The sequence below is a fragment of the Miniopterus schreibersii genome (assembly GCF_964146895.1).
Source record: "Miniopterus schreibersii genome assembly, chromosome: 17".
Taxonomy (NCBI): domain Eukaryota; kingdom Metazoa; phylum Chordata; class Mammalia; order Chiroptera; family Miniopteridae; genus Miniopterus; species Miniopterus schreibersii.
This window is the reverse complement of record NC_138117.1, coordinates 23,546,567-23,562,484: the sequence shown is the minus strand read 5'-3', so window position 1 is coordinate 23,562,484 and position 15,918 is coordinate 23,546,567. Positions and strand designations below refer to the sequence as shown.

The window sequence follows — 15,918 nt, the reverse complement described above, 5'->3', positions numbered from 1 at the left end:
TTGCCACCCACCAAAAATCATAAAGGCATTCCAGAAATATGGAAAAGGAATTCAGATGCTAGGAGGTAAAAAATGACAAAAGTCCTTTCACACTTATTCGAGCACTATAACCCCTGCCACTCATCACCCTGTCCCATATATATATATATATATATATATATATATATATATATATATGAGAAAAAAAATCTCACTGATAAAGGCAAACACTTAGTAAAAGTGTATCAACCAATCATAAAGCTAGTAAGAAGGTTAAAAGACAATAGTAGTATAATCATGTGTAAATACAATAAATTAAGGGATACAGACACCCACACACAAAAGATATAAAATATGATGACAAAAATGAAAGGAGGGTGAGTAATAAATGTAGTGCTTTAAGAATGCATTCAAACTTAAGCAACCATCAACTTAAAATAGACTGCCAAAAACAAAGCTTGGTATATATGAATCTCACAGTAACCAGAAAACAGAAACCTACAACAGATATACAAAAAATAAAGAGAAAGGAATCCAAACAAACCACTATAGAAAGCCATCAATGTACAAGAGAGCAAAAGAAGAAAGAAAAAGAACACCACCAACCAGCAAACAATAAAATGACAATAACCATCCATAATTACTTTAAATGTAAATGGCCTAAATGCTCAAATTGTTATCGGAGACAGACAGTCGCAGCACCTTCCCGGTGTTCCCCCCATTCGCCACGATGGCAGAGGGGGACATTCTTACACTAAGCACACCAAAAGCTAGAAAGATAAGTGGGCAGGACCCAAGCTTTCAGAAAACTAGACAGATGAATGGATAGGGCCAGAGCACACGGAAAGCTAGAAAGATAAATGAACAGGATCCCAGCATGCCAAAAGCTAGAAAGATCAATGGTCAGGACCCAAGTGCACCCAAATCTAGCAAGATAATTGGACAGGGAAAAAAGCCCTCTCCTCCCTATGCCTATCCCTATCCCTATCCCTTAATCCCGAATCCCTAATCCCTATCCCTATCAGACCCACCAGCTTGAGCAAGAAGGAGATGTGATCTTTAAGACGGAAGTCCACCATTCTCCCAGGTCGCAGGGCACCTGAATAAAACCTACTTCCTTTTGCGCCAGTACCGGCCTCATGATTTTGGCTTTTGTTGCAGCAGGCAGCCAAACCTACGTTTCTTAGTTACACAATCAAAATAAATATGGTGGCTGAATGAATTAAAAAAACAACACCTGTACATATGATGCCCACAAAAGACTCACTTCAGATTGAAAGACACACATACCAGTATTACATGAAATGTTAAAGGGTCTTCTTTAAGAAAAAGTGATACAAAATATGAATAATAAAATGGCAATAATTACATATCAAAAATTGAATCTAAAAAACAAAACAAACAAGCAGAACAGAAACAGACTCACAGATACAGAGAACATTTTTGATGGTTGCCAGATGGGAGGGAAGTTAAGGGGATTGGTGAAAAAGGTGAATGTAATTAAAATAAAAATTATAAGTAAATAAAATGTCCATATTACCCAAAGCAATCTACAGATTCAAATGCAATCCCTATCAAAATATTAACAGCATTTTTCACAGAACTAAAATAATCCTGAAATTTATATGGAACCACAAAAGATCCCGAACAACCACAGCAGTCTTGAGAAAGAACAAAGTTGGAGGTATCACACTACCTGATATCCAACTATACAAGATCACAGTGACCAAAATAGCATGGTGCTAGCATAAAAACAGACATACAGATCAATAGAACAGAACAGAGAACCCAGAAATAAACCCATGCCTATGTGGTCTATTAATATTTGACAAAGGAGGCAAGAATATACAATGGGGTAAAGAGTATATTCAATAAAATTGGACAGGCAAATGTAAAAAATTAAACTAGACCACCTTCTTACACCATATACAAGAACAAACTCAAAATGGGTTAAAGACTTAAATATAAGACTTGAAACCATAAAACTGAGACAAAACATAGGCAGTAAAATCGAGGGTGTTTCTCTTAGCACTATTTTTTTCTGATGTATTTCCCCAGGTAAAGGAAACAGGAAAAAAATGAAGAAATGGGGCTGCATCAAACTAAAGTTTTTGCACAGCAAAGGAAACCATCAACAAAATGAAAAGACAATTCCATCAAATCACAATGGTAATTACCTTTGTATGGGGGGGTATTAGCCAGAAGGGAGCATAAAGGAGTTTTCTAGAGTGCGAACAACTATTTCTTAACTTAGGTGGCACTACTTAAGTGTTTGTTTTGTGATAAGTTATTGTGCTATCCGTCTGTTTGTGCATTTTTCTGTTATACTTTGTGTGTTTTACCTCAAAACAAAAAAGGTTTAAAAAATATGGCTGCCCTGGCTGGTGTGCCTGGGTTGGAGCATAGTTCCATGCACCAAAAAGTGGCCAGTTCAATTCCCGGTCAGTTATTTAAAAACAAAACAAACATAGCTAAGGATCAAGCTGCATTTTGTTTCCTAGATTCTCTAGGAATATACATGTAAATACATGTGTATATATACATACATATGTGTGTATATATAATTTTATATATATATCAAATTTAACTTCTGGAAATTTTATATTGGTATGGGCTTATGGTCTAGTCTACTCTGGCACAGACTATAAGAAACAGTAACAAATTACTTTTTGCGGAGAGCAGTACTTGGCAAGGCAGAAAACCAATACTAAATGAGAAATAGGTAAATTTTGAAAACAGACTTTCTTTTCACTCCACAAACACCTTGAAAATATATACTAGTATAGTTATACCAATTAAAGTTTAGAGCAATTAAATCAAAGATAATACAAAATACAGTAGTCCCCTCTTATCTATAGTTTTGCTTTCCACAGTTTGTTACCCACAGTCAACTGTGGTCCAAAAATATTAAATGGAAAATTCCAGAAATAAACAATTCGTAAGTTTTAAATCGTGCGCCATTCCTAGTATGACAAAATCTCACAGAGTTATTCCATCCGATTAGTCATATATCATCTCTTTGTCCAGTGTATCCGTGCTCTATACACTACCCACCAGACTGTCACGCTACAGTAGTGCTCATGTTCAAGTAACCCCTATAGTAGCCTAATGGGGACCACAATGCCTACATCATTCACCTTACGTCATCTTCATCTCCTTATGCATGCACTGTATCATCTTACAGCACAGGAAGGAGGGTGACTATAGTAAAATCTGGTATTTTGAGAGAGATTTCATATAACTTTTATTACAGTATATTGCTATAATTATTCTATTTTATTATTAGCTGTTTAATTTATAAATTAAACTTTATCATAGGTATATATGTATTGTAAAAAACATAGTACATATAAGGTTCAGTACTATATGTGGTTTCAGGCATCCACTGCAGGTCTTGGAACATAATCCGAGGATGAGGAGCAGCTACTACAATACTACTTACAACTAAAGCAACATATGTTTTTGAAGTAGTTAAAACAATTTAAATCAGTATAGTTTCAGAATAACTGTTAGCAGTAATAACAGTTGTCACTAAATTTAAAATGCCAAAAAATCTGCCCTGGCAGGTGTGGCTCAGTTGCTTGGAGCATCACCCCGTGCACCAAAGGGTTGTGGGTTCGATTTCTGGCCAGGGCACATACCCAGGTTTCCCATTCGATCCCTGGTCAGGACTCACACAAGAGGCAACAGATCAATGTATCTCTCTCTCCCCCTTCCTCTCTCTAAAATCAATAAAATAAAATTAAAATTAAAATGCCAAAACCTTTAAAAGCTACACTACATTGGGGATTATTTTAGAAGGTATTTGGGAACTATTCAAGGAAATGGTCATTCAACTATTTTCACAATGAGAGAGGAATAAGATCATTTTATAGGGGAGTCCAAGAAGATTAATGGAACATTCTTATTCAGCTGGCTAAATTATTAGAATAAAGTTTCCTCTTCTCAGAATAGTAAGAGGTTAGGTACACCATTATCAGTGAATCCCAAATGACAGTGTACATTCTGGTGTCAAACAATGAAAAAGAAAAATAAGAACCGTGAAGTAAAAACAAAAACTTACTCAATTTAAAGTTACTGTAGTTTATTTTAAGAATATGTCCTTCCTACCTTTTTGATGTAAAAATGCCTTTCATTTTAGGATATGGGGACAGTACATTAATGTTACTTGATTTTGAAAATAATGTCCTTACTTGTCACAATGAAAAGTTATCAACCCTATGTAAACAATCTAAGCTACTTTCTGGGAATTCAACTTGAAATTCAAGTCTAGGGGCCACTGCTACGCTTCACATCAGTCTAGTCGAGACTTTAAGTCAGAACACTTTACCATAGTGTAAAACAATATAGTATTGAACCTATGGGTAAAATTTACTGGCAATAATTAAGTACACTGGTATAGTCTCCCACCAACAAGCAGAATCTGACATAGAATGACTTTTTTTTTTCAGTACACCAAGGAGTAAATTTCATGACCTATGGTACATCTCTCAACAAAAATCTCTTTAGATAAGTCTAACAACACAAGCTAATTAAAATTTGATGAAAATTCTTTCAAGTTAATATGTTTTAGATATGAAACTAAACTGAAGAACATTTTCCGTAACATTTTTAGAGGTCAACATTCTCTCCATGACATAAAAGAGATTAGAGGTAGTTATATTTCCATTTAAATGAAAGGTCTGCCATTTTCAGGTAAGGATCTCTGAAATATAACCTTACAGTGAATGGCATTAGTATTTTCTTCTTAAAGTACTTTTATTTAAGCATTCCTATACAAATAAAGTTAGTACTCTGGCATCAATTTTAAAACAATCTTTTTTTAAAATGTTTTTATTGATTTCAGAGAGAGGATGGGAGAGGGAGAGAGACAGAAACATCAATGATGAGAGAGAATCATCCATTGGCTGCCTCCTGCACCCCCCCCCACCAGGGATCTAGCCCACAACCCGGGCATCTGCCCTGAACGGGGCACATACCCAGTAATCAAATCATGACCTCTGACGTCCTAGTTTGTGGGTCACGCTCAACCACTGAGCCACTCTGGCCAGTGCTTAAAATAATCTTTTGAAAAGACTGTTCAAATACCTTAAGTGAACCTGAACATGAGCAGAAACAAACACACACACTACCTGGAAGTCAATATTTTTCACTGACTAAAAAGTGCTGTCCTTGGCAAACTAATGAAAATTCACTACAAAGTTGATTTTGATAAATTATGTAATAATTAGCCCCCTTCATATTAGATGTGTAAAAATTGCCTTACTAGCAAGACTCACTAAATTATACCTTTGTAAATTAAGATATTTAGGGGTTTTTTTTTTAATGTTTTTACTGATTTTAGAGAAGGGAGGGGGAATGGAGAGGAAGAGAGAGAGAAACATTGATGGGCTGCCTCCTACACGTCCTTTACTGGGGATCAAGCCGAACCTGGGCATGTGCCCCCTGGTAATCAAACCAGTGACCTCTCAGTGCATGGGACGACACTCAACCAACTGAGCCACGCCAGCTAGGGCAAGATGTTTAGTTTTTAAAAGCTGGTAAGGGTATTTACCATTACTGAAGCATTAGTTGTAAAAGATAAAATCTAGAGGCATACTAAATGTCCATCAATAAAAATTAGTTGCCCTAGCTGGTTTGGCTCAGTGGTTAGAGTGTCTGCCCACGTACTGAAGGGCCCTGGGTTTGATTCTGGCCAAGGGCACGTACCTCAGTTGGCAGGCTGATTTCAGGCTGATCCCTGGGGCCCTGGGATGTGTGCAGGAGGCAACCAATCAATGTGTCTCTCTCACACTGACGTTTCCCTTTCTCTCTTTCCCTCCCTCCCCCCTTCCTCCCTCCCTCCCTCCCTCCCTCCCTCCCTCCCTCCCTCCCTCCCTCCCTCCCTCCCTCCCTCCCTCTCTACCTTCCACTCTCTCTGAAAAGCAATGGAAAAAATATCGAGGATTAAAAAAATAAAACAAAGCATAGAAATAGTGGTAAAATAAGATACTTTATGTATATACATACAAAAAGATTTGAGAAGAAACTAAAGCTTTAACATTGGCTCTGAGGATTGGTAATGGAATCCTTCACTTTTTCTTTTTTTACACTTATGCACTTCTGTACTGTTTATATGGTTTTTAACAAAATATTACTTATGTAATTTTTAAAGACCAATAACATTTTTTAAACAAAGTAAATAAAATCTAAAAAGTAGAGACATAAAAATTATTCAAACTTTGGACAGTATAATAATAAAATTAACAAAATATAAACTTCGGGGAAACATTATTTCCCAATATCAGACATTATGAGTTACAATTTTTTATGATTTATGTCATATCTTAACGCTTTTAATAATTTAGTTAAGTCAACTAACTTTTAAAAAAACTTAACCTCATCTCAAGCAATAATATCTTTGTAATGAAATCTTGCCATTTTAGGATATTTTTCTCAATACACTTAAAAACTTAACTATAGGTTGCACTCCCTATCTAAGTCCAAAGGGACTGAGATAGAGATACCTTGTCCTGGCTGGTGTGGCTCAGTTGGCTGGGTGTTGTCCTGTAAACGTAAGGGGTGCCAGTCAGGGCACATGCCAGAATTTCGCATTTGAGCCCCAGTAGGGGTCATGCAGGGGGCAGCCAATCAGTGTTTCGCTCTCACATTGATGTTTCTCTCTCCTCCTCTCCCTTCCTCTCTCTCTAAAACATCAATAAAAACATATTTTTTATAAAAGTCATTAATAAAATTTCTTAAAGAAAAAATATTTTATATATAAATAGTTACATACTAAAGAATTATGATTATTTTTTAAATATATCTTTACTGATTTCAGAGAGGGAGGGAGAGAGAGAGAGAGAAACATCAATGATGAGAAAGTCGTCATTGATTGGCTGCCTCCCGCATGCTCCACGCTGGGGATCGAGCCTGCAACCCAGGCATGTGCCCTGACCAGGAATTGAGCCTCAATCTCCTGGATCATAGGTAGATGCTGAAGCACTGAACCACGCTCGGCCGGGCTCTGATTATTTTTATAGTAATGGAGACTTAACTTCCTACTTAACTTCTGACTTTTTAAATATGTACAACTAACTCATACTAGTCACATCCAGTTGTAGAAATTAATTTATTAAGTAATATCAATTTATACAATACAATTTGTCTAGTAATAGTGACTTGCAGATTGACTGGCTGGCAACAACTTCAGTATCATAAATGAACTGTTTCAGAGATGGCATGTGCTGATTCCAAAAACTACAGCCCCAAGTGCTCTCCTGGCTGATACAGGTATTTTATTAGCCATTATGCAGAATTTAAGAGAAAATAGATAAGTGATGGAGAAAACCATTTGCCATTTGGATATAACAAGTAATTATTATCCGTAATGAATATAAAGTTCTTGCAAATCAAGAATCAAAAAATCAGAAACCCAATGGAAAAAGGAAAAAGACAGGACCGGGAGTTTTTATAAGTGGAAGCACAATGGACAATAAATATGAAAAAATGTTTAATGATCTCACACTACTAACCAAAGAAATGTTAATTAAAACTGTTATCTCTTTTTCCCCCATCAAACTGACAAAGATAAAAAGGGAGACACCTCAATATGGGTAAAGGTATGGGCAAAGTACAACCTTTCTGGTGGGCAACCTAACAAAAGCAATTTTCACTTCTAGAAATTTGTCCTAAAGAAATATTCTGACACACAAAAATCTGAATAGAAAAAGCTGTCCTCTTATGTATTAGGAATAATTGTTTAAAAACTGGAAAAGAAACAAAAATATCTAGCAAAAGAGGATTGTTCAAATACACACTGGCACCTCATGCATACTGAGTCTAACCTTACTTCTAGACTTCTGAATCACTCAACTACAGTAGAAATCCTAAATCCCAATTGAACAGATCTTCTCTACTGACCTCTGAATAAACCCAGCCGATTCTACTTCCTTAATCCTCTAACACTCTTGGATGAAGATTCTATTTTAGAAGATTGGAAAGATGAGCGATGCAGATGAAAGACTTAGCACACTTAAAAACCCAACAGTTTTAAGTCTAAAAAATAAAAGGTCAATACATAAGATTACAAAATAATTTATAATCTCATTTTTGTTAAAAAAAAACACAAAAAGTGTATAGGCACATTCATTAAAAAGGTCCAGAACAAGAGTTGGCCCTTTTCCTGTAAAGGGCCAAATAATAAACATTTTCTGCCCTTGTAATTAAAAAGCATAGCCATAGGCCACATGTAAATAAGTATGGCTGGGTTTTTAAAAATCACTTATGGATACTAAAATTTGAATTCATATAATTTTCACATGTCACAAATAGTATTTAAATTTTTTCCCCCAACCCCTTCAAAATATAAAACTCACTCTTACCTCTGAGTTCATACAAAAACAGGCCTCCAGCCAGTTTAGGCCTTGGGCTCATAGTTCACCAAATCCTAGTCTAGGACATACACTAGAGCAGGGTCAGTGGTTTATCCTTAAATAATGGGATTAGTGTCCTTTTGTTGCTTACCTATCTTGTGTAATTTGTATCAACAGCACACAATAAACATGTAAAAGAATACTTAAATAGAGCGTAGTTAGCACTTGGGAGAGCAATGATACAATAATACTCATCATCCAGACTGCCCAAGAAAACCTATGGAAACTGAAGTTCACCAGTATTTATTTCAGAACCTCCTGTACCACTGTACCATGCTCTTTTCCTCTCTCCTTCTCAGACTATTTTTTTTTCTCCATCCCTTTGCTTATGTCCATAAGTTCACCAGTTACCCACATCTATTTCTTTTATATTCACCAGGTCAACTCATGTCACTTCTCTGCTCAAGTTCCTAACCTTACTTCTACACTTCCTAATTATTCCCCTACAGTAGCAATCCTAACCTCCAATTCTACAGGCCTTCTCTACTGCCCTCTGAATACGCCCAGCTGTATCTAGTTGCTTACTCCTCCAACACTGTTTGCATGAAGATTCTGTCTTAGCAGATTGGAAAGATGAGGGATACAGATGAAAGTATTCAAAATAAATTGCCAATATATGCTAAGTGCCAAAGGAGGTAGACTATTCATTGATGTATATATTTTTACCCCTGTCCCATACCCCTTTAACTGGCATATACTATAGGAAAAAACAACAACAAACACTTGTACTTATTGAACTACACCTATACGTTCTCATAACTTTAAAATTCAACTGTATTAACGTTTTACAGTTTCAAAGAAACAAAAATGCCTATACTGCTGTCGTACTTATGTAAATTTCCAAGATTTTTACCCCATTATGGAGTTGTAGCTCAATAGAAATAATTTTCCAGTTACACTTACTCAACAATTCTTAGGACGTTCAATTATGGTTAAAAGAGCAAGGACTTTGCAGTGACCAGGGTAAGCGTCCTGAATCCCAGGCGTGCCCCCGGCCCTTAGGTCAGCGTGAATTTAGGCAAATTGCGTAACCTCGCTAAGCCTCTTTTCCCCTTACCTGTAAAATGGGGTATCTACTTCACGCAGCTGTTGTAAAAATGAAAGGAACAGGTGGAAACAATTTCATAGTACTTCATACAAATTAAGAGCTCCCCGAATGCAAAACATCAGTACTATTATTACCGCTCAAAACCAGTAATGCTACTGCCAAGACTAGATTATTGGGTACCTTTGTTTTCAGTGATTTTGAAAACCTGAGCAGAAGGTAGTTAAACTGCCCGGGGGGAGAACTGCCCACATTCCTGTAGCAAAAACTAAATTAGCGCCGTCTGCACCTTAACGTGTGCCTTGTTTTACACAACCCCTCAAGAAAGCAAACGACTGGAAAAGCAGCATGACTACTGACCCCCGCAAAGCCGCAGAAATATGTAAAAGAGATTAAATGATACGTGTGGGATTTGCTTCAAATTAACCTGGGAAGGTGCAAATCCGGCCGCTTATCGGTAATGGACGAAACTGGGTGACGGGCACGCCCAGTCCTTCACGCCACCCTCTCACCCCCCGCAGAGCTTGAAACTTTCCATAATAAAACGTGGTTTTACGTGTCCAAACGCCGACCATTTCTTTGAGGCTACGCGCCAATCCCGGTCCTGGTCAGGAAGAGCCGCCGGGAAGCTCTCGGAGGCGGAAAGCCGAGCAGCAGCGCGAGCCGCGCGAGGCTGCCCGCACCGCCCCGGCGGCCGGCAGCGCGCTCCCCCTCCCGGAGCCCGGCCGCGAGGCGCAGCCGCCGAGTCCCGCCCGCCCAGTCCCGGGAAACGGCGCACCACCCACGGGGGCCGCCGCCTGGCGGCCGGCGAGCGAGCTGCGCGCTCCGACGGCGGGGGAGGGGGCAGATACGGGGTAAATGGGTGGGTGGGTGAACCCAGCCTTCGGGGCAAGTCTGCCGCCTTCCCTCCGCTCCGCCAAAGCTCCAGCCCCACCAGGGCTCTCAGTCGCCCCGGCTGCCGAGAACCTCTCCGTTTCCCTTCAGCCGCGGGGCAGCCACCCAACCGGCCCACGAAGCCTGCCGGCTTCCCCGCAAGCCCGAACCCCGCTCCGTCAGCTCCTGCGCTGTTACCAGGGCTTCCCACCACCGTGAGGCCCAGGGGCGCCTCCGTGACCCCAACCTAACCGCTTCCCCAAGTCCCCAGCCCCAGTTACCTCAGCCGCGAGGCAGCGAAGCGTCTTTCTCAGCTTCCCCCGCTTCCAGCTTGGCGGTCCCAGGACGTTGCTGCCAATCATCCAATCTCCTCCCCAAGCCACGGCCAGACTAACCAATCACCGGCTTCCTCCGGCCCGGAGGCGGGTCCAGAGCCCAGAGCCGAAGGCTAGGGTACCGCCCCACGCTCCGGCCGCCCCCTCCCGTAGCCTGTGTGCGCACGCGCGGGGCGCGGCGGGGTGCGGGCGCTTTCTCCCGGACTTCGCTTTGTGGCCTCACGGCTCCTCCCTGGGAAGTGCTTTTGTACGTAAACTTAAAGCTGTAGGTGTGCTGGACGACCCACATTCTGAATGTAGCCTTAAGTGTGTATTACCTTGAAAGAAGCTGTGAGTTTTAAGCCCTTGTTAACCTATGTTGAGCCCTTCCATCCCACGCCGTAGAGGCTGGTGCTCACGCTGCAGACCTTTTGTCTCTACGGGCCTCATACCTACGGTGTGTTTGTGTTTAGGGGAGAGTGAGCGTGCGTGGTCCTACAAGGTCCCTAGTGGGTGAGGATTTTACTTTACCGTCTTCAGTTCCAGCATCTCTTGACTCTGATTCATTGGGGCATGTGCTTTTTAATAGTTGACTGTTTAGGACACTCTGGATTTCAAATAATTCTGCTATGAAAATATAGTAAGGTATGTGAAGGCCTGGTAAAAGTTCCGTAGGTAGGGTGAAAAACCTGTCAGTGTTTCTGCACGGCCCCTCGGGAGGCTGTGGCTGATTGGCCGCCTCGCTTACCCTCCCATCGTAATAGATACCGGAGGTCACGGGCGGGCGCCGAGCTCCCGAGCTCCTCCCGGCTCCCAGGTCTCCCCAGCGAGGGCTTTCCTCTTTCAGCAAAAACATTAATTGGTTTACTCAACAAGGGCTTTTGTGGGGCCCACTATGACAGTACAAAGATTTTTTTTTAAGCCTTGAACTACACCCTCAATGAGCCTACAGGCTAACGAGGAGATAGAAATACAAATTTAACCAAATTGTTTATACCAAATGTTATAATGAAGGTATGGAGGGAGGGAGCCTGGAAGCTAAGCCCTCCTGGGGGCCCAGGGAACACATCAGAAAGGAGTGAGTGTGAGGTCTAGGCACTGGGTGTGCTTGTTGCCAGTGGGGTGTGATTGAATCTAGCCTCTCGGTACACAGAGCTGGGAAATATTACCAACTCGTTTTTCAATTCACCTCTGTGACAGGCAGCGTAGGAAGAGGTGGCCACCAACGATGGCTGCGTCCTGGTATTTAAGACCTCATGTAAACCCCTCCTGTTGAGGGTGGGTTGGACCTAGGGATTTCCTTCTAATAAATAGAATACAGCAAGTGTGATGGATATCATTTCCAAGATTAGGTTACAGAAGATTGTGGCTTCCGTCTTGCTTGCTCTCTCAGTGTCTCCTTCTCTTGCTCTGGAAAATGTCAGCCATCATGTTGTGAGCTGCCCTATGGAGAGGCCCAGTGGCAAGAAACTGGGGGAGGCCTCTGGTCAATAACCAGCAAGGAACTAAGACCCAAGACCCTATGTCCACTCTCCTGTGAGGAACTGAATCCTGCCAACAGCCATGTGAGTGAACTCAGAAAAATGTCCTCTTCCACTTGAGCCTTCAGATGACTGCAGCCCCACTGACACCTTGACTGCAGCCTTATAAAAGACCCTGAGCCAGAGATATCCAGCTAAGCTGCACATGGATTTCTCATACACAGAAGACTTGAGATAATAAATGATTGTTGTGGCAAGCGGCTACATTTTTTAGTAATTTTTTAGGAAACAATGGATAACTAATATGATTTATGTCTCCAACACAAGATCAATGGTTCTTAAATATACTTTGGAGCTTGTTTAAAAATACCTAAGCCCAGCCCTGGCTGGTGAGATGAGCATTATCCAGTGCACCAAAAGGTGGTTGGTTGGATTCCCGGTTGGGGCATGGGTTGGGGCACATGCCCTGGTTGTGGGCCCTGTCCTCAATGGAGGGTATGCAGGAGGCCACTGATGGATGCTTCACTCTCTCATGGATGTTTCTCTCTCTCCCTCTCCCTTCCTCTCTAAAAATCAGTAAACTATATAAAAAACAAAAACAAACAACCCCCCCCCCCCCATAAGCCCAGTCCCCTTCCCAGAACCTTAGGTGATTGTTCTGCATGACTAACTTTGGAAACTAATGTAGAAGATTACAGTTAAACCATTTGGGGATTTTAGAAGAAAATAGACTTTTTTTTTTTTTCTTTTTAGTGTATCTGATCCTGGAGTTATTTACCCAGATTAATGGCTCAGCTTTCTTGGCAGAATCCAGAATGACTGTAACTTCATCTGCTAGTTGGAGTATTTATTGCATGGAGGAGAAGAATCAGAGCTTTCACTCACTTTGTGGCCTTGGAAAAAATCCCTTGACCTTTCTATGTTTCCAGATTGCTAACAGGAAATTAAAGGATTATAATGCCATTATTTAAGCAAGAGATTTATCCATTAAGTGTATATTAGGCTTATATATTAGGTGAACAAGGCCTTTTGTAGGCTAACTTCCTTGTAGAGATTTAACAAAAGGTCAGGTTTCCATTTGTTCATGTTGGTAGGCAGTGAAGCTTAATTAGGTTGTAGAAAGAATGTAGGTTTCCAAGTCAGACAGACACATGTTCAAATATGCCTCTGCCACTTATCAGCTGTGTGGCCTTGGGCAAACCAATCAGCCTCCCTTGGTCTCAATTTTCTGATGTGCACAATGGGAAAAATAGCCAACTCAAAGGGTAGCCCCGAGGACTGAGGTAAAATACTAAAGGCAATGCCTGACTTATCACAAGGGACCTATAAATAATAGCCATGAAGGACATATAGTCAGCTCATGTGGTTGTGATCCAGTGGTAGTAAAGTAGAGGACAGACAAATGCCCACATGTGTCCATCAGCCTGTTTCTCATATGAGATTTAATGACAATCCCATTTGGTAAAATAGGTAATAATCTGCAAATCTTACACAGTATCTTCCTTGGAAATTCAGACCCTTTCTCTATAGTTCTGCTTTTTCTCCAGCTCTGATTGCCTGCCTATAGAAAATATAACATACTGGAATGGGCCTCAAGTGGTCCTGAGTTAAAATCCAAAAAAACCTAACTAGTGAAGGACCATTGGGTAGAACAGTGAAGTTCCTATGTGAAGGGTGCTTCAAGACAAGGTGGGGCTGGGTATGTTTGGCAGAGGTTCAGCTACAGGACAGCCTTTCAAGACTAATTGATGGGCCAACATCATCTCGCATGAGGTGAAAGTTAAAAGATGCAGCTAAATGCCTAATAGTTCAGATCCGTTGGCTTCAAGCTCTGATCACAAAGGCAGATATTGTTGGAAGAGAGAATATTTAAATCCACTTCAGTCATGTAAATTTCAGTGGAAATGAATGTGTTTACCATGGTTCCCAGTGACAAAATGTTGAGCTATTTTGATTTGATCCTGCAGTATTGGGTATACTTTTGGTTGTTCTGAGCCTTGAAACTAATTTTTTCTTAGATCAGTGTACAAAGTGATCTGATGTATATCCAAAAATATGTATATCCAGATAGGTGAAAATATCACTGTTTTCCAGAGACTGTGACATTTTTTTCTATAAACCAGTTCTTGGGATATAACCTGACCTGCAGAGCTTTTTTTTTTTTTTTTTTAATGTTTTAAAATTAGGTTTTATTTTTAAAATTGTACTTTTGGAAAATGTCAAGCTTACACAAGAGTTAAAAGTATATGTAATAAATCCTTATGTACCCATCATACATCTTCAACAATCAGCACCTCATAGCTATGATTTCATCCATACCCTTTCCAGGCCTCTGATTCTTTTTGTTTGTTTTGGAGATGCTGGGGAATGAACCTCGAGGCATCGAGGCAAACTCTTGGATTATTTTGAAGCTAATCTCAGGCATGCCATTTCAACTAACTAGAAATGTTTCAGTGTGCATCACTAGAAGTTAAGAAGTCTTTTAATTAATTAATTAATTAATTTTAATTTATCTTTATTGTTGAAAGTATTACAGATGTCCCCCTTTTTCCTCCACTGATCCCCTCCACCCCACATCCATCTCACCCCCAGGCCTTCCCCATACCAATGTATGTGTCCATGGGTTATGCTTATAAACATATAAATACTTTGATTAATCTCTCCTCACTCACTCACCCACCCCCACCTTCCCTCTGAGATCCCTCAGTCTGTTTCATACTTCTAATGCCTCTGGATCTATTTTGTTCATCAGTTTATTTTGAAGAAATCTTTTAAAAAAAACATAACTATAATGCCATTATCAGGCCTAAAACATTGATCATTATGCTTCTTAATATCAATTCAGTGTTCAAACTTACTTGGGTGTCTCATTTATTTTTTATTTTTTAAAATATTTTTACTGTTGACACTGTTACAAATGTCCCCATTCCCCTCCCCCCCTTTATTTTTAAATTTTTTACAGTTGGTTTCTTTGAATCAGAATCTTAAAAAGAGCTACATGTCCCAGTTGGTGAATGTCTCTGAAATATATTTTATCTACATAACCTCCTTCCCTCACCTTTTTAAAAAAATATGTCTGTTGATTTCAGAGAGAGGAAGGGAGAGGGAGAGAGAGAGAAACATCAATGATGAGAGGGTCATTGATTGGATACCTCCTGCATGCTCCCCACTGGGAACTGAGCCCAAGCATCTTTTCTCACTTAATACTGGAAATTTGGAGCTATATGCTCAAACATTTTTTTAAGTTGAAAGGGGTACTTGATCAGAAAGTTTTGGAAACCATTGTACTAGACCACAAGCTCCTTGAGGGCAGTAATTATGGTTTTCCTTATCTTTGAATTCATTGCTAAGACTGTCTCTAGCACATTGTATGTGTTTCAAAAATGATTGTTAAAAAAATTGAGTGAATGAAACTGTCATTATCTGATTCATATATCTTAAGCAACACAGCCATTGAGAAATTTGATATTCCAGCTGTGTCCTGTGGCAAGATATCTGAGGCTAAGAACAAGCAATGACACATAATGGCAAGTAGTATAACTTCACTGGTGTCAAGTTCATACACTTTCAATATGAGACTCTACATTCTTAAAGCCTTAAAGACTTCCCTATGGCTTGTAATTCATAGATGCTTATGAAAGTGGTAATTATTTTTTACCTGCTTTTTAATTCCAGTCATCTACTCTCTATAATGGCAATTTACTAGGAAAAATGTCTCTATACTTTAATGTCAGAAATGTGATCACATTTAATTTTAGATTGTGAACTTCTAAAAGACAAAGACTCTATTGAACATATATTCTGGACAGTGC

The 15,918-nt window shown here is 39.9% G+C and overlaps 1 protein-coding gene across 1 annotated transcript in view; it reads right to left on the bottom strand.

Moving 5' to 3' along the window:
• Positions 1–10,658, bottom strand: part of MTFR1 (mitochondrial fission regulator 1) — a 35,584-nt gene extending 24,926 nt beyond the window's left edge. Inside the window, exon 1 of the mRNA XM_081116884.1 lies at positions 10,593–10,658. The gene's annotated coding sequence lies outside the window, so the exon portion shown is untranslated. The remainder of the gene's footprint in view (positions 1–10,592) is intronic.
• Between the last annotated feature and the right edge of the window lie 5,260 nt (positions 10,659–15,918).